This window comes from Manacus vitellinus, unplaced genomic scaffold, assembly GCF_001715985.3.
Source record: "Manacus vitellinus isolate BGI_N305 unplaced genomic scaffold, ASM171598v3 scaffold_7_pilon, whole genome shotgun sequence".
Classification (NCBI taxonomy): Eukaryota; Metazoa; Chordata; class Aves; order Passeriformes; family Pipridae; genus Manacus; species Manacus vitellinus.
The window spans coordinates 28,129,081-28,144,018 of NW_021940813.1; the positions used below are offsets into that span (position 1 = coordinate 28,129,081).

Genomic DNA, 14,938 nt, shown 5'->3' on the forward strand with positions numbered 1-14,938 from the left:
GAGGGAGCTGGGGTTGTTTACTCTGGAGAAAAGGAGGCTCAGGGGGCACCTTATCGCTCTCTACAACTACCTGAAATGAGGTTGTAGTGAGGTGGGGGGTTGGCCTCTTCCCCCAGGCAACCAGCGACAGGACAAGAGGAAATGGCCTGAAGCTGTGCCGGGAGAGGCTCAGATTGGATATTAGTAAAAATTTCTTAACTGTAAGGGTTGTCGATCACTGGAGGTATTTAACAGAGGTGTAGATGTGGCACCTGGGGATATGGTTTAGTGGTGGACTTGGCAGTGTTGGGTTAACAGTTGAACTTGATGATCTGAGTGGTCTTTTCCAACCTCTTATAATGATTCTGTGGTTTTTCACTGCTTCATTAGGAATTTTCATTCCAGAAACTTGTAAATCTCCATCTCTAGGTGTTTTTCTTGTTATTCACCTGGCACTCTTATGTTTGTTAATGTCATCCCATAAGGTGACCCAGACTCCGTTTAATAAACGTGACAGGTCCCTTAGTCTTCAGTGAAGACTGTTAGCACTAGATGAACAAGACCAGATTTCAGAAGCTAAACCCTTAAGGCACCAGCTATGATTTATATGGGTGGCGGGAGGGAAAGTGCAAACATGAGCTACCTTTGGTTTTCCTTTTTTAAAGGTATTCATTTTGTTCATTTTGTTTTGAGGTGCAGATTAAAGATTTTTATTCTTCAGTCTAGAGAGAGGGAAAACTTTTTCCTAAAGAAAAACACTCCTGAAATATTTTTCAGGATTTATTTCCTAAGTAACTGGGACTCTCCATGTATTCTGTTTTGGGTTTTTTAATGCATAAAAGCTAATACAGGAGTTAAGCCCAAGTTAATACAGAATTCTGTGACTCTACTATGAACAACTGGTAACCTTAAGGAAAGGAAAAAAATTAACACCTTCCCTACAGAAATAAGGTAACAGCTTTATGAAGGAAAACTGGTAAAAACCAAGTTGAAAATATGTCAAATTAGTGATTGAAATGTCATGGTAATAATCTGTTGATAATGGGAACACAGAAAAGATGATAAAGAATCAGAGTCCATTCTGTTTGGCTCAATACCATATTCTGCAGCAAAAGCCTCCTTCTATCCACTGTTACTGGGAGAGAAATTTCTTGCTTTCTAATTGTGTATATATATAAATAGTTTAGTTTGGTTCTCTGACTTTTTTTTTTTAACATTTTAGCAGAAGAGCTATGAGTATTTTCACATGCCACCCTGGAAAGGTTTAAGCTTGGCACGGAATTGCAGTTATTTATCAATATATTTTGAGGTTTCCATTGTTAGTGCAAAAAAAGTTATCACTGCTTTTATTTATTACTGTTTTGTAGTTCATAGGCTGTAGAAATAAGAACTAGGTAAAAAGAAATTAGAGTAAGGGAATTTAAAATATTTTTAAACAATAAGGTAGTAGATAATATAAAATATTCTAGGTCAACTGATGCACTCTCAAACAGATGAGCTCTTAGCTAGTTTGCATATTTAAATGGTTATTGAAGATAAATTCTGGGAAAAAGTCTTTTGTAAACATTTCAGACACATGTGGCTCTTACCAATACCTTGAAAAGTAGCATTTAGTTTCAGAATTACAAACTGTAATTTTTTCTGTTGTATTTCCCTGATATTTCTCCATGAATCAGCTTTGAAAACCATATACTATAAGAAGAAAAGCCTTTTCTATTTTGGGTTCAAAGTATGACAAATCAGCATTGTTTTGTGTGGTGCCTGTTGGTGCATTATGTCCTCAAACAATGGGTTATATGTGTTAACCCATTTGCTTTGATGGGCTAAGTAATAGTTGTAAAGTCAACCCTTCCACACAGGGTCTTTTATTTTTTTGTGAAGGAAAGTTGTGAGAGTGATGCTTTCAGATAATATTTGACATGGAAGGAGAAAAAAAGGAAAGAAGTTCTTGAGGACTCATTTTTCAAGGGAGCAAAAGTTGGTTGGAGGGGTCAGTGATTATGGATACCCGTGGACAAGACAGATTCCCAGAGCACTGACAATGAGTGGTCTGAATTAATTATATTTTACCATATGCATTTGTTGATATTTATTCAGCTTTATGGAGAACTCCACTTGGTCGAGCTCCAGAGGGCTTGTCTGTAATGGAGAACTTGGATATCTTGCTATGCAGTGAAGGGCAGAGTCAAGTGCAGACAAAAAATATCTCATGATTTTTCTTCAGATCTTAAAGCAGCTTGTAACTTTCCCAGCACAGTTCCAGTCACCCAGTGCTGCTCTTGTGGGTCTTGTTTAAAAACTGCCCTTTTTTTCCTTTACCAGGAGCACCAGTAACTACCAATAAGTGCTTGGCATTCATTACAAAACATTTTTCATTAAACTAGACAAAATCAGTACACTAAGTAGGAGCCTCACAGAAGGAAGGATCCCTTCTATGTCCAGCTACATCCATCACTACAGAGATGGCACTGACATATTGTAATTTTATGTTTTGGCTTTGGAGTCATATAGCACAAAAGGAATAAGATATCTTTTATCCTGACATCAGTTTCCATATTAGTGATCAAAAAGGAAAATCTGAACATGAGAACCGAAAGGATTTTGGTTGTAAAAGTGCCTGGAAAACAGACACAGCAATTACTACATAGCCACTGCTTTCCCAGAACTGAGGAGAAATTCATAGTGTATTTTGCACTGTTGAATCCTGCAGTCTGAGTTGTAATCTTGGCAGGTTAAAGAGTCTTTTTATAATATGGCAGAACATGTTAGGAAAACCATTTGGATGTGTTTGCAAATTCTGTTCTCACTTATGCAGGAGTGACCTGGGAGGTGTCACTGGGAATGAAAATAGAATGTGTTCTAACAGAAGTTATTTGGATGCTATGGTTGTCCACTCCCAGGCCATGTAATTTTGTCTGCAGTTGTAAAAGGCAGATAGACCTGCAGTTTCATTACATTTGCTTTTATGCCAGTTTAACTGCAAGCAAAATTGTCTACTTGTACAGTGGTGATATTTTGAAAATGGAAGTGTTAATAAATACGTTAACTTTTGCATCTTCTACCTGACTCTATAGTCTGGATCTCTGAAAACACTCATCCATGTGTAAGGTTGGAGTTTACAATACCAATCATGGAAATTAGCTAAACTGCTTGTGGGGCTCAGGTCACATAAAAACTTGTAGAGTGTAAAAGAAGTATAAAGAACAATATTTTTGTGGCTTTTGCAGTCTTTATTGTGCACTGAGACTACATACCTGAGGTTCTCTAGCACTCAGATAATTTCATAGCCAAGATAAGGATGTGATTTGGTAGCTCGTTTTGTGTGGAGTTCTCTGTAAAATCTAGGTCTGTTTTACTGCAGAGCCATCCCTCCTAAGATACTTAGCCACAGAGATGTTCAGAGTGGAAGAATTAAAGAAGTGCTTGTTGAATGCATACTAATACCACTTTTTCTGCATCATACTTTAGTAGCTGAGATTTTCATAGGGATTTGACGCTGCTTTTACTTCAGAATTAAAAGATCTGCTGGGCTTGGGTCGAGTGTTACTCTTCTGCATTTCAATCAGTGGTCCTTGGCTTCATTCCCCATAGGTAATGCCAGACTGATTTTTTTCTAATTCACTTTTATTTGGTTTAGCCAATGGGTTGTTTTGGGTTTTTGTAACTGTATACTTCATAAAGAACTATTTCCTCTGTAGAGTTTTAGTTACAGTTTGTTTTTATTGTCTTTGTTGAAAAAATATTGTTTTCTCTTTTTTTCTTTCTTAATTGCATAAAAAGGTTATTAATAGACTTTCCCTTTTCAAACTGGAAAATACCGAGAAAGGCATTTACTCACACTTTCCGAATACAAATTTGCTTCTGAATTGAGACCAAATATGGAAAAATTTAGAATGTTAGGTGAATATTTTGTGTAGTTCTGAGCAGATGGAAACAGCTGTTTAGTTCATAGAATGTTTAAGTTGGTGGGTTTAAATTGTCCATGAACTATGCAAATAAAGTTGGTGGGAAGTGATTGAGGAAAGCAATCTATGATCAGTAACTTTAAATTATACCAAAGGGTTCATCCCCTGGAATGGAAAATTTTCAAGGCATTTTCGAATGAGAAAAGATTGAAAACTGTTGATAACAGAGTTTAATAATGTCCCATTTAATTTTGTCACAGTTCTAGCTTATTTCACTTCTAACAGTTGTAAAGTTTAGTTTTATGGCATTTGCTGTTTTAAAAAGCAGTTTAAAAAAGCTGTATTACAGTGATGTCTGTGATTCACAGCATGCAGACAATCATGTTATGTTTTCAGTGGAAGCAAATAGATTGTGCTTGTAACATGGACGTTATCCCAGTGATAATAAACTGTCCTGACAATGTTATGGCTAGCTCTCATTCTTACATCTTTGGTCTATAAAACCTCTGTAAATGAAGCTGTAGAGATGAGGTCTACAGGACCTGAAAAGGCTGGAAACAGTAAAATTAGTGCTCCTAACTGTTGAAAAAAATTATCTCATACAACAGGACAACAGCATCTGCTGGTACATGTAAACAGTGAAGAATGGCACCAAATTCCACATCTGTGCCCTTACACTCAAAATCTTTTTTGTGTGCAAAGATGAAACACACATTACATCTAATAAGAAGTAGTTGTTGTTACTATAATTAAAGTCATTAAAGCCTAATCCAGGAATCATTTCTTGGCCCAATCTCATAATTACTGGTAAAGAAATAATGCTTCTGTATAGGGGAAAGTCTCAATAAATAACAGTGTGGTAAAATGCACTGAATACACAAAGGGTCTACCTCTTTATCATGCTGTAATGCTCACCCTTTTCCTCCTCCTCTGGATCATAAGGCAGTTTCATTCTGCTAGTAGGGATGTAGAGGCGTTTCAGCAGTTGTCAGCATCCAAAAGACTTCAGATACTGAAGGATCTGAATATCTGGGGAATATTATGTTCACGTCGATAGTTTCTTCTTCTTCACTCTAGGATCCACTTGGGCTTATTTTTATGCTTTCTGAAAAAGCTTTTAAACTTGGCTCTTCTTCAGTGGTCTGCAGCTCCATGTTACAGTCAAATTTACTATATGTGATGCCTTACATACATACTTGATCACCCTAAAACCAGTTTTGTCCAGCTTTGAGTCTGTAAGCTATAGCCACAGTATCTCCAAGTGCCAGCTCTGCACTCTGTCTCTTTTTTATCCCATGTTTCTACTCCATTGTATATCTCCATGTCTGAAAGCCTCTGCTATGATACCAGGCCTGTATTTTTCTACACTACATCATGTTAAGAGTTGTAAAATGATAATGGCACCATGCAAAGATTAAAGTGAAAACAGATTAGCCACAGACATGCGTGCTATTGGAAAAGTTGTTGTCCCAGCTAAACCAAGTTTAATTTCAAGTTAAAACAGAGTTGCAAGCACATCAACAAAAGTTCAAACAAAGCAAACCTAAAAAGCTTAAGTGCTCAGAGTTTGCAAGCCTCTCTACAGGGCTTGTGGCTGGTCACCAGTGATGGCAGTGTGGTATTACAGGGCTACAGGGTAACAGTGCTGCAAGGGCCAGCTGCGACTCTGGCGACACTGTCTGTTGTGTTACTCCCAGACCTTAAATATGGAGGTCTGGGTGTGATGCCCAGCTCAGACAGTTCTCGGGATGCTTGTCATCTGAATCAGGTAGTGCAAACTTGGAGATGCCTCACAGAACACCAGTACTGCTCATTGTGCTGTTTGCCTCAGTCTCCAGCACTGCTTGCTCTCAGAGAGAACTCTAGACTTGATTAAACTTTTGTTCTGACCCAGTCTGTAAATTCAGCTTTTGGTCCCACCCTTTTGCCAGTAGGTACTGCCTCTCTGGCAGAGACAATGGATGTAGGAACCTGTGCCCACACTGAGATACAGTTCAATATCTTAGTTTAACCTGTTGCTGAAAGTGGCTTTGATAAGATGATGGACTGCAAACCTGTGTGACTGAAATACAGCTACCTGTTCTTATCCGAGTCAGAAGAGCACGACAGGTAGCTGTGGGCAGAAACATCATCTCTGCTGCCTTACTGTGGAGGTTTGACTACTGAGGTAGGCAGCATGCTTATGAATTTCTGATAAGGTGTGGTGGGAGGCAAGAGGAATTAACAAAAGTTAGTGTCACTGTTGCTTGCCTTAGCATGCAAAAATTGAGAGTCAAATATATCAGTCATAAGAGTGAGTTAGTCATGAACTTTAAGAAAGGAAATTATTTTGGGATGCATCCTTCACATTTTCAGGCTTTTCTGTATCCATGCAAAATTTGCTTTTAAAAAAGGTGAGGTTCAGATAAACTTGGCCTGTAGTAACACACCAGTTTTATGAGGATGTTAGTGCTTGGAGAATTGACAAAACTCTGACATTTAAGTTCATATTTTGAGCGCTGAGTGCTACAAGGAACTCAGCACTAAATATATGTCCTTTGTCTTTGTGTAGCATTTATAGCTTTTTTGTAATCATTGCTATCATCCCTGCTGCAGTTTTTATTAAAAAAAAAATACTTTTGAAGCCCACTAAACTACGTCAGTTCTAAAGATTGATCAGTACTAGTTGATGAAAATAAACCAGTAGATTGTGGTTAGAATTACTTGAAAATCCATGGCCATACCCTATAAGAGTCTTAAAAGAATTCTTTGAATTCTTGGAATTCTGGACTAAAATGTTTATTATTTATGATCTGTTACTAGATGAGAACGAAAGAAAAGAATGTTGTAGCAGAATGAAGTGTTGCATAAGACATACTGCAGCTACACGAGTACTTTTTACTGTCTCTGTCTGAACAGACTGCTTTAACCTGTAGTGTGTTGGAGTGAGGAGACATGAGCCTTTTACATAAGTACCTGCAACATTTTTAGTTTTCCATGGGTGTTCATATGTTTGCTCATTTTACACATGAAACCAGACAGAGCAGTAGAAATATACCTTTAGTTACTCTTACCAAACTTTATTCTATCTTTGTCTTTTCTGTCTCTGAGCTAACATAATATCCACTATAAGACATTTATTTTCTATAATAACTCCTTTGTTCAATCACACCTCAACAAAGTGTTTCGATAAGGCTGACAGTCAAAACTGGGAAACCTCAGGGGAGTTTTCACAAATTTCAAATTCTTGAAATACGATGTTCTAATAAAAAACTTCTGATCTTACAACAGATGTAATGATCACAGTGATTTGTAGTCAAATTTCTAGAAATGTCAGTGAGATTTGGTCTGATTTCCTCTTATGACTCTTCAAAGACGTGCAAGCAACTTATGGTGTGATTTTTTTTTTGTAGGTCATGTTTACTTATTCCAGTTTTGTGCTACTGATTTAGGGTTTTTAAATTCAGCAATCAAATATGGCCAGTTTCAATATATTCCAAATATTTTTCCAGTATGTTTTAAAATCATCAATGGTTGTCAATACATGTGATGGTTCCTACATGGTTGGGTCTCTGTAGCTCTGCTACAAGTTAATCACAGAATGGGTCAGGTTGGAAAGGACCACAGTAGGTCCTCTGGTCCAACCTCCCTGCTCAAGCAGGGCCATCCCAGCGCACATGGCACAGAATTGCATCCAGATGGTTCTTGAATATCTCCAGTGAGGAAGACTCCACAACATCTCTGGGCAACCTGTTCCAGTGCAGAGTCACACACAGAGTAAAGTTTTTCCTCTTACTCAGGTGGAACTTCCTGTGTGTCACTTTCTGCCCGTTGCCTCTCATCCTATTGCTTGGCACCACTGAGAAGAGCCTGGCTGCATCCTCTTGACACCCTCCCTTCAGATTCTTATAGACATTGATGAGGTCCCCTCTCAGTCATCTCTTCTTGAGGCTGAACAGACCCAGCTCCCTCAGCCTTTCCTCGTAGGATAGATGCTCCAGTCCCCTAATCACCTTCATAGCCCTCCTAGGCCTGCTCCAGGAGGGAGCATTACATGTCTCCCTTGTCCTGAGGAGCCCAGAACTGGACACACCACTCAGATGTGGCCTCACAGGGCTGAGTAGAGGGACAGGATCACCTCACTCAACCTGCTGGCAGTGCTTTTCCTGATGCACCCCAGGATACTATTGGCCTTCTTGGCCCCAAGGGCACATTGCTTGCTCATGAGCAGCTAGTTGTCCATGAGGATCCCCAGGTCCTTCTCCACAGAGCAGGTTTCCAGCAGATCAGCCCCCAGCCTGTCCTGGTGCTGGGGGTTGTTCCCCTTGAGGTGTAGGACTCCACACTGGCTTTTGTTGTATTTCAGGCAGTCCTCTGCCTCTCTCTCCAACCTGTCAAGGTCTTTCTGAGGGCTGCACACCCGCTCCTCCCAGCTTTATGTCATCAGTGAACTTGTTGAGGCAACCTCTGCCCCTTCATCCAAGTTAAACAATACTGAGCCCGCTATTGAACCTTGGGGGATACCACTAGTGACAGACCTCCTGTAACTTGTCACAGAAAATATTTTGAGAAATTGGTCAGACACTGAAGCAGAACACTCCTTCCGTTGTATCTTACAGGGTGATCTTACTATTAACCCAGAGTAGGACTGTCATTAAAAAAGATTTCTTTCACAGGGACAGCTGTCCCACCGAGGCGTTGAAACAGGAACAGTGGTGGGAGGCGTAGACTGTTGTTGGCCTGGTTGGAGTTGCATGCCTATGCTTTCAAACTGCCAGCATCCCACCACTTGTTTACGTGACTCCAGAAAGAAATGTAGGAAAGAACTGTGCAGTCAGGATCCTGGCCTGCAGCAACCCTCTCTCCCATTGATTTAGAAAGGTCAGGGTAGACAAACAAATAATTTTATGTTCCAGGAAGAAGAAATAAAAGCAGCACAAAGGAATCAGATATCTGGGGGAAAAAATTAATTCGTTTGAAAAGACATCCAGTATCATAGCCATTAGACATAGTCCAGGCATGCAATAATAATAATAATAAAAGATACATGGATCATAAAACATGCAGAAAACACAGTTCAGGAGTACAAAACAAATGTTGATGGAAAAATATGCGCCAGCAGATTTGCATTAGTAGCATAAAACAACTCCAGTTTTGCTATGCTGCCTAAATCTTAGTAATAACCTTTGTGGAATACTACTCCCACACTAACATTTATTTTTAATTTTCTAAATACTTCACACTCTTTCAATTCCTGAGTCAGTTGAATGTCTTATTGAAAACACATATGCTAGAGAAAGAATTTCTCATCTTCAGATGCTACTGTATATTTTTAATTGATATAAACATTTAAAAGAGTAAGAGTAGGAATTACAGCAAGTCAGAACAATGCCATATGAAAATAGAGAGTGCTTGGGAGATTTTTTTTGCGAGTGCATGTGACCTAATGGATCATTCTTCCATGTGGGAAAGTGTAGTGTCAGGAAAGTAAAGTTTCAGCTGTGACCCTGAGGTGCAGTCCTGTTGCAAGAGTGAAGGTCAGTGGTTTCAGGGCAGATCGTCAGATCCCATCACACATACAGAGGACAGTGCTAACAGTAGCACTGTAATTCCTGGATTGTTTTGACCAGAATACATTGGCCTTAATTGATGCTACTGTAAAGTGGATGAGTATTATTGGCAGATAAATCAGATAGTTCCCTAGACTTTTTGTTGTAATTCAAGCTTGACCAAAACTTCGGATTACAGATCTAGTTTCAGTGCTTTTATCCCTCTGTGATGTCTGTGGTCCCCTCGCATTGCCTGTATGTTGGAGATTATTTTGCTGCCATACATCTGTAATCAACAGTATGTATGAAATCTTTAATAAACATTGTGTGTCTGGTTCATCTTTATTTCAAGTCATAAGCTGTTGGGGTTTGGGTTTGGGGGTTTTTTGGGTTTTGTTTTTTTCCTGCCTTTGTTCCCCTACCTCATCCTTTCCTGCAGCAGGAGTAGCTCCTTTAGAGTGGGGGTTAAGCTCTTTGTTTTTTCCAGTTAGAGCGGTGCTGTTTCTGCATTGTTAGCTTCATGGTTGTGATGAAAGACTGCTTTAGAAGAGTCAGGTGTTAGGAGAGTGTTCAAAAGGCCATAATTCAGAAATGTGTTTCCACTCCAAACTCCTCAACAGGAAATACAGGCTTTTCCATGTTTGTATAGGCAGTGCGAGAACCCCATGTTACCAGGAGAGAAGTCATCCCATGCATAGGAAACTTCACCACAATGTACCCAGCATGTTTCTTGTGAAGAGGGTAAAGGTTAGTTTGGGGTAAAGACTGTTTGTAAGCTGTTTCTGCTGGTAAAAGGACGGAGGGGGCTGAGAGGGTTGCACTTCAAACTGCTCTATAGCAAGACTCATCATTTTCTAGGGCGTTGTGCCATGTTCAACTTGATTAAAAGCTGTTCTGCAAAGTGAAACAGAGCTGTGCTTTTTCCTTGTTGGTTAACAGACGTGTGTGCTACAAATGTTCACTTCCACCCCTGGGTGTGTGTATTTTTGTACTCATAGAAGTACTGAAGAAATAGAAATACTGTGATGACAAGTGAAATTAAAACAATATCTCATTAAGAAGAATGCTAATTGTATTTCATTTGTGAATACAGACAGATAGTCTTAATTTGCACAAAGAATTAAGTGGCCTAAATTGCAGTTTTCTATAGAAAGTACATAAATATATTAAAGAGGTAAAATTAGGTTTTTAGATTAATTGAGTTTGCTAAAGTTCCTAGTGGAGAAGGACCAAGAAAAAATTCTGTGACTTACGTATTTATCTGTAAGTAAGTGTGATCTGTGGACGGGAAAGCAAAGAGAAAGAAACTTACTTTCTGATGCAGAAATGTCTTTTTATCTAAGGATCGCTGAAAGGTTGCATTTGGGGATTTCCACACTGCACAAATACATTCATTGTATCTTGTGGTAGTTGATTTCATTTTCTTGTGAAAGACTTTTCCCTGTTCCTGCTGAGGTTACCTACTTGCTCAGAATGCTCAGGTGGGCTTCAGAGAGTGACAAGATTCTTCAGGCCAAACTTCATTGTCCTTGATAATCAAGATTCTGGTGAGTGGGAGAGTGGGACGTTAAACCAGCTTGTGAAGGACACCTGGACTTAAGAAATAGACTGAGAGGGGAAGTGCGGCCTCTTTGTGGAGCTGACAAATTAGCACCTGCTGAGTATGTTTTTGGTGGGGAAGTAAGGTCAGTGGGAGGCAAGGGTTCATACTGAATGCTGGCATCACTTGTTTTCTTTTGCTTTCCCATGGACATAGTAAGAGGGATGACCTAGATCACGGAGCGAGTGGACTGAAACTCTGTTACACTGTCAACCTATGGATCTACAGTAGACATAGTCTGTGTTACTGTCCCCACAAGTTTGGCTGGAAGGATCTGACTCGAGGTGTCACAGCCTTCATTTTTCCTGTTTTGATCTGTGAGAGATTCAGGACATTCACTCTCTCATTAAAGGAGAGAGAAGAGCAAAGTGCATGTCGGACTGTGAAAAAAACAGCTCTTAATCTTAGTTGGTCTCAGCAGGCTTTTGCTGGAAACTGCTGTCCTTTGAGCTGATATTTTGCTCTTGGGTTGCCTCTGTAGCCAGTAGTGATAGGGTTGATCCAGGCCCTCACCTCAGGTCCTTTCATGGTTGATGAAATCCTTGCATCTTCTTTGAAACAGCTGTTAGAGGTGGGTTGCTGGAATTACTGAAAAATTGAGTTTGAGCCAAGTTGGCAAATTTTGTTTCACTACCAAGGTTTTCTATCATTGGAGGTAATAAACAAATAATAAAAATTCCCTGTATGCTAGTTATACTAGAGATGGTGCTCTTACATGAAAGGCAACATAATCATAACTTACCATAGTCTGGCATTTCATCTTTTCCATTATTTTGTCCATATTGATTACTGTAAATAGGATGTTAGTTGAAAATCTGACCATGCTGCAAGTCCAAAATACTGTTTCAGGCAGTATTCGCTTTCACTTTTTTGTGTGTTGTTAAAACATTTTCAATCAGAGAAACTTTTTATTAAGATGTTATTTGAAGAATGCAATTGGCTGAAGGAGTCCTTGATGTTTCCAAATGGATTTTTCAGGAAGAGAAACCCTAATTTGAAAGGTTCAGGGAATACGCCTTACAGTCTGGAGGGTCAAGAGAGTTGTAAAAGTAATTACAGTTCAGCAAGTACCCCGAAACTACTTTTTCACTCCCTCTTGGAGATGATGGTAAATGTTTAGTAGGACTACATCCCCCTTTTTTCTTTCCTCTTTTTTTTTAAGCATTAAAGAAACTGTCAGACTCTCCCTTTTTCTCTATTATTTTCTTCATGTCAATGTATCAATAACATTTAGCCTTCCACTGCTGTTGCATTTTCTGCTTTGGCACACCAGTCAATAACGGGAGTATCCTCTTTCTCCTGCTTGTTGATGTGTGAATGGGAAAAAACCTGTTTCTTACAGTTTGATCTCACCTGACATGTTTGTTTCAAGGGGTAGTTTGGCAGAGGTTTTGGGGTTTTTTTCCAAAAAGATAACAGACCAAAGCATTTTGCTAAAACAATTGATGAGATAAGGAGAATATTAGCTTGTAGTTGTACAAGCTAATCATCCAGGGTTTATTCTAGGGCAGAGATAATCATAGTTTTTGCTCGAGGTGTTGCAAGCAGTCAAGAGTGAGACCAAATGTCTCCAAGTTTCAAGCCTACAGGACACAAGGCCATGCAGCTGAGCAGGGTGGCATTTGCTTCCCACAGCCAGCTGACAGGACTGAGGGTAGCAGGGCGGAAGTGGCATCTGATGAAGAGCTCTTCTTCTGCTCATGTGTTTTTGTGCTAATAGAGCACCAAATAAACATTCACATAACAGAAGGGACCCTTGTTCAGAAGCCTTTTCTGAACTGTGGACGTGGCCATTATTGGTGTTGGAGGTCAACAACAGCTTCGGATGTTGCTCTTGAAAATTGAGCTTGCAGCAAAACTTCACAAAGTGCAAAGCTGCACGTAATTCCAACATCCACTGTCTGCAGTAATAGTAAGGGAAAGTCAAAACCTACATGTAGATGCATCGTGCCCATCTTCAGGATAGTTTGCCTGGACATGAATTACATCAGCCTTTGGGATTGTTGGCTGAAGGAGTGGCACCAGTTCATTACTATCCATTAAGGTACCATCTTGGGAAACTATCTGGTGTGTTAATACTGCCTTTAATTTGTTAGGAGTCCTATCTCCATTGATTTTTATCAAAAACAGGATTATAAAGTTGTAGTTGTTAAAAGGGTTGTAATTCAAGCAAGTGATCAGAGCAGCTGTTGCAGTGAGTAGAGGGAACTAACTCATCCCTGCCTGAGCAAGCACAACTGTGGGAGGGATCCAGTTTGCCCAGATGCAGCATCAGACCTAATCTAGTCATCTAAATTCTTTCTATAATTAGAGAAAGAGAGGTAGCTTCATGAGGTGACTCATCCCTCCTACCTTGGAAAATGATGACTCATTTGCTGGAAGTGCCTGTGTCTCACCATTGACTATATAGAGAACCTGGGCAGTGAGCTGAGATCAGGTACCTGCCTCCTTTGTAGTTTAGGTGAAATAAAATCCTTTCTGTAAGTGGTAAGAGCTCATACTTAACCACTGCTTAAGTTCTTAAGCAGTGTGGGGTAATTGATAGGGCTGGCGATTAAATCAAGAAGCTCAGACTGGGCTTCCCCGTCTCTTCTGTTCTAGTATGGCATAGATGGGATGTCTTAAAAGACATATCCTGTTAATGTAAGTGTACTTGAATGAGGTGGTAGCACTAGCAAATACAAACCTTCAGTTAACCTGTAATAAATCTAAAAATAATTCATTTTTCCTGTTTGCTTGTTGCCAGCTGTTTATAGAAGCCTCCCTTACATGGTAATTTCACCCAACGGAGAAAGATCCCTACATCCTAATCTTTGGAACTTCTGTGTTTTGACACAGGATTTTTTCTCCTGACAGTGGCAATTACAACTCTTCCAAACAACAAAATTTTGAAAGTTTAACTGTAGAAAGCAAGTATAGTAGGAAATGCTGTCTCATATTCAACGTATCATATACATTCATTTTTCTTAATAGCCCCAAGTTTTTCAGTAAACATGTTAACATATGTTACCATCAGCTATTCTACCCACTCACCAAATGCTGACCTGAAGTCAGTCCTTTTCAGCATAAGTTTATTTCTTTGTATTCCTACTCTAACTGGTTATTGCTATGACTAGTACTGGGTGAGGTCCAGTAGAGGATTACACTGTTTTTCTATTTTCAGTAAACTTTATTGTGAGCGCTAGTAATCAGAAGTAAAATCTACAGTTAATCTGAGAATGATACCTGCCCCTTGGTTGTGATTTATGCAGTATAAAAGGATTGATAATTAATGCTGATTATTTTGTTGATTTTTTTAGATGTGGATTTGACTGATGTCGATACACAAAATCCCTCCACACATGAGGAAAAGAGCTTTCCGTAAGTATGATCCGTGTAAGTAAATTGAAAATGTATGATTAGATGAGAAATTAATATTGCAACTTAAATGAATAGTTAGAGAGCATTAGAAAATTACTAAGCTCAATAATATTTAAATAGAAATAGCTCAAAACAAATTAAATACCTGACTCTATTTTAACTGCTCAAGGATTGACCCTTTTTAAGGATGTCAGCAACTAAAGATTGTAGTTGAAAAAACCAGCAGGACTCTTTAACCTAACTGCTGTCTGACCTGTACCTAAGTGAACATGTTAGTTACTCTCTAATAAGGTATATGTAGGTCTGGGGGGAAGAGGCTGTGGCATTCTATCTAAATCTCTGCAAGCACATCTTGTGGGTCTTTCTTCAGGCAGTTGGGTTTAATGGACTTACAGACTGTTAAACATCTCATTATATAAAGAACAAACCAAGGAAGACCCATTGCCGCAAGAAGGGTAAAAAATCAGAAAAATGGAAAGACTTGGAAACTGGCAAAGAATTTTGATGGAAGTTTTGTTTGACCGAATATTAGGACATTCTATACTATTTGAGAAAGTCTGGTGATT

At 39.2% G+C, this 14,938-nt stretch overlaps 1 protein-coding gene across 8 annotated transcripts in view; it reads left to right on the forward strand.

Moving 5' to 3' along the window:
• The window catches only part of INPP4A (inositol polyphosphate-4-phosphatase type I A), a 104,497-nt gene that overhangs the window by 40,453 nt on the left and 49,106 nt on the right, over positions 1–14,938 (forward strand). For all 8 annotated transcript variants that reach the window (XM_018084071.2, XM_018084070.2, XM_025896245.2 and 5 more), the window contains exon 3: positions 14,312–14,372. The gene's annotated coding sequence lies outside the window, so the exon portion shown is untranslated. The remainder of the gene's footprint in view (positions 1–14,311; positions 14,373–14,938) is intronic.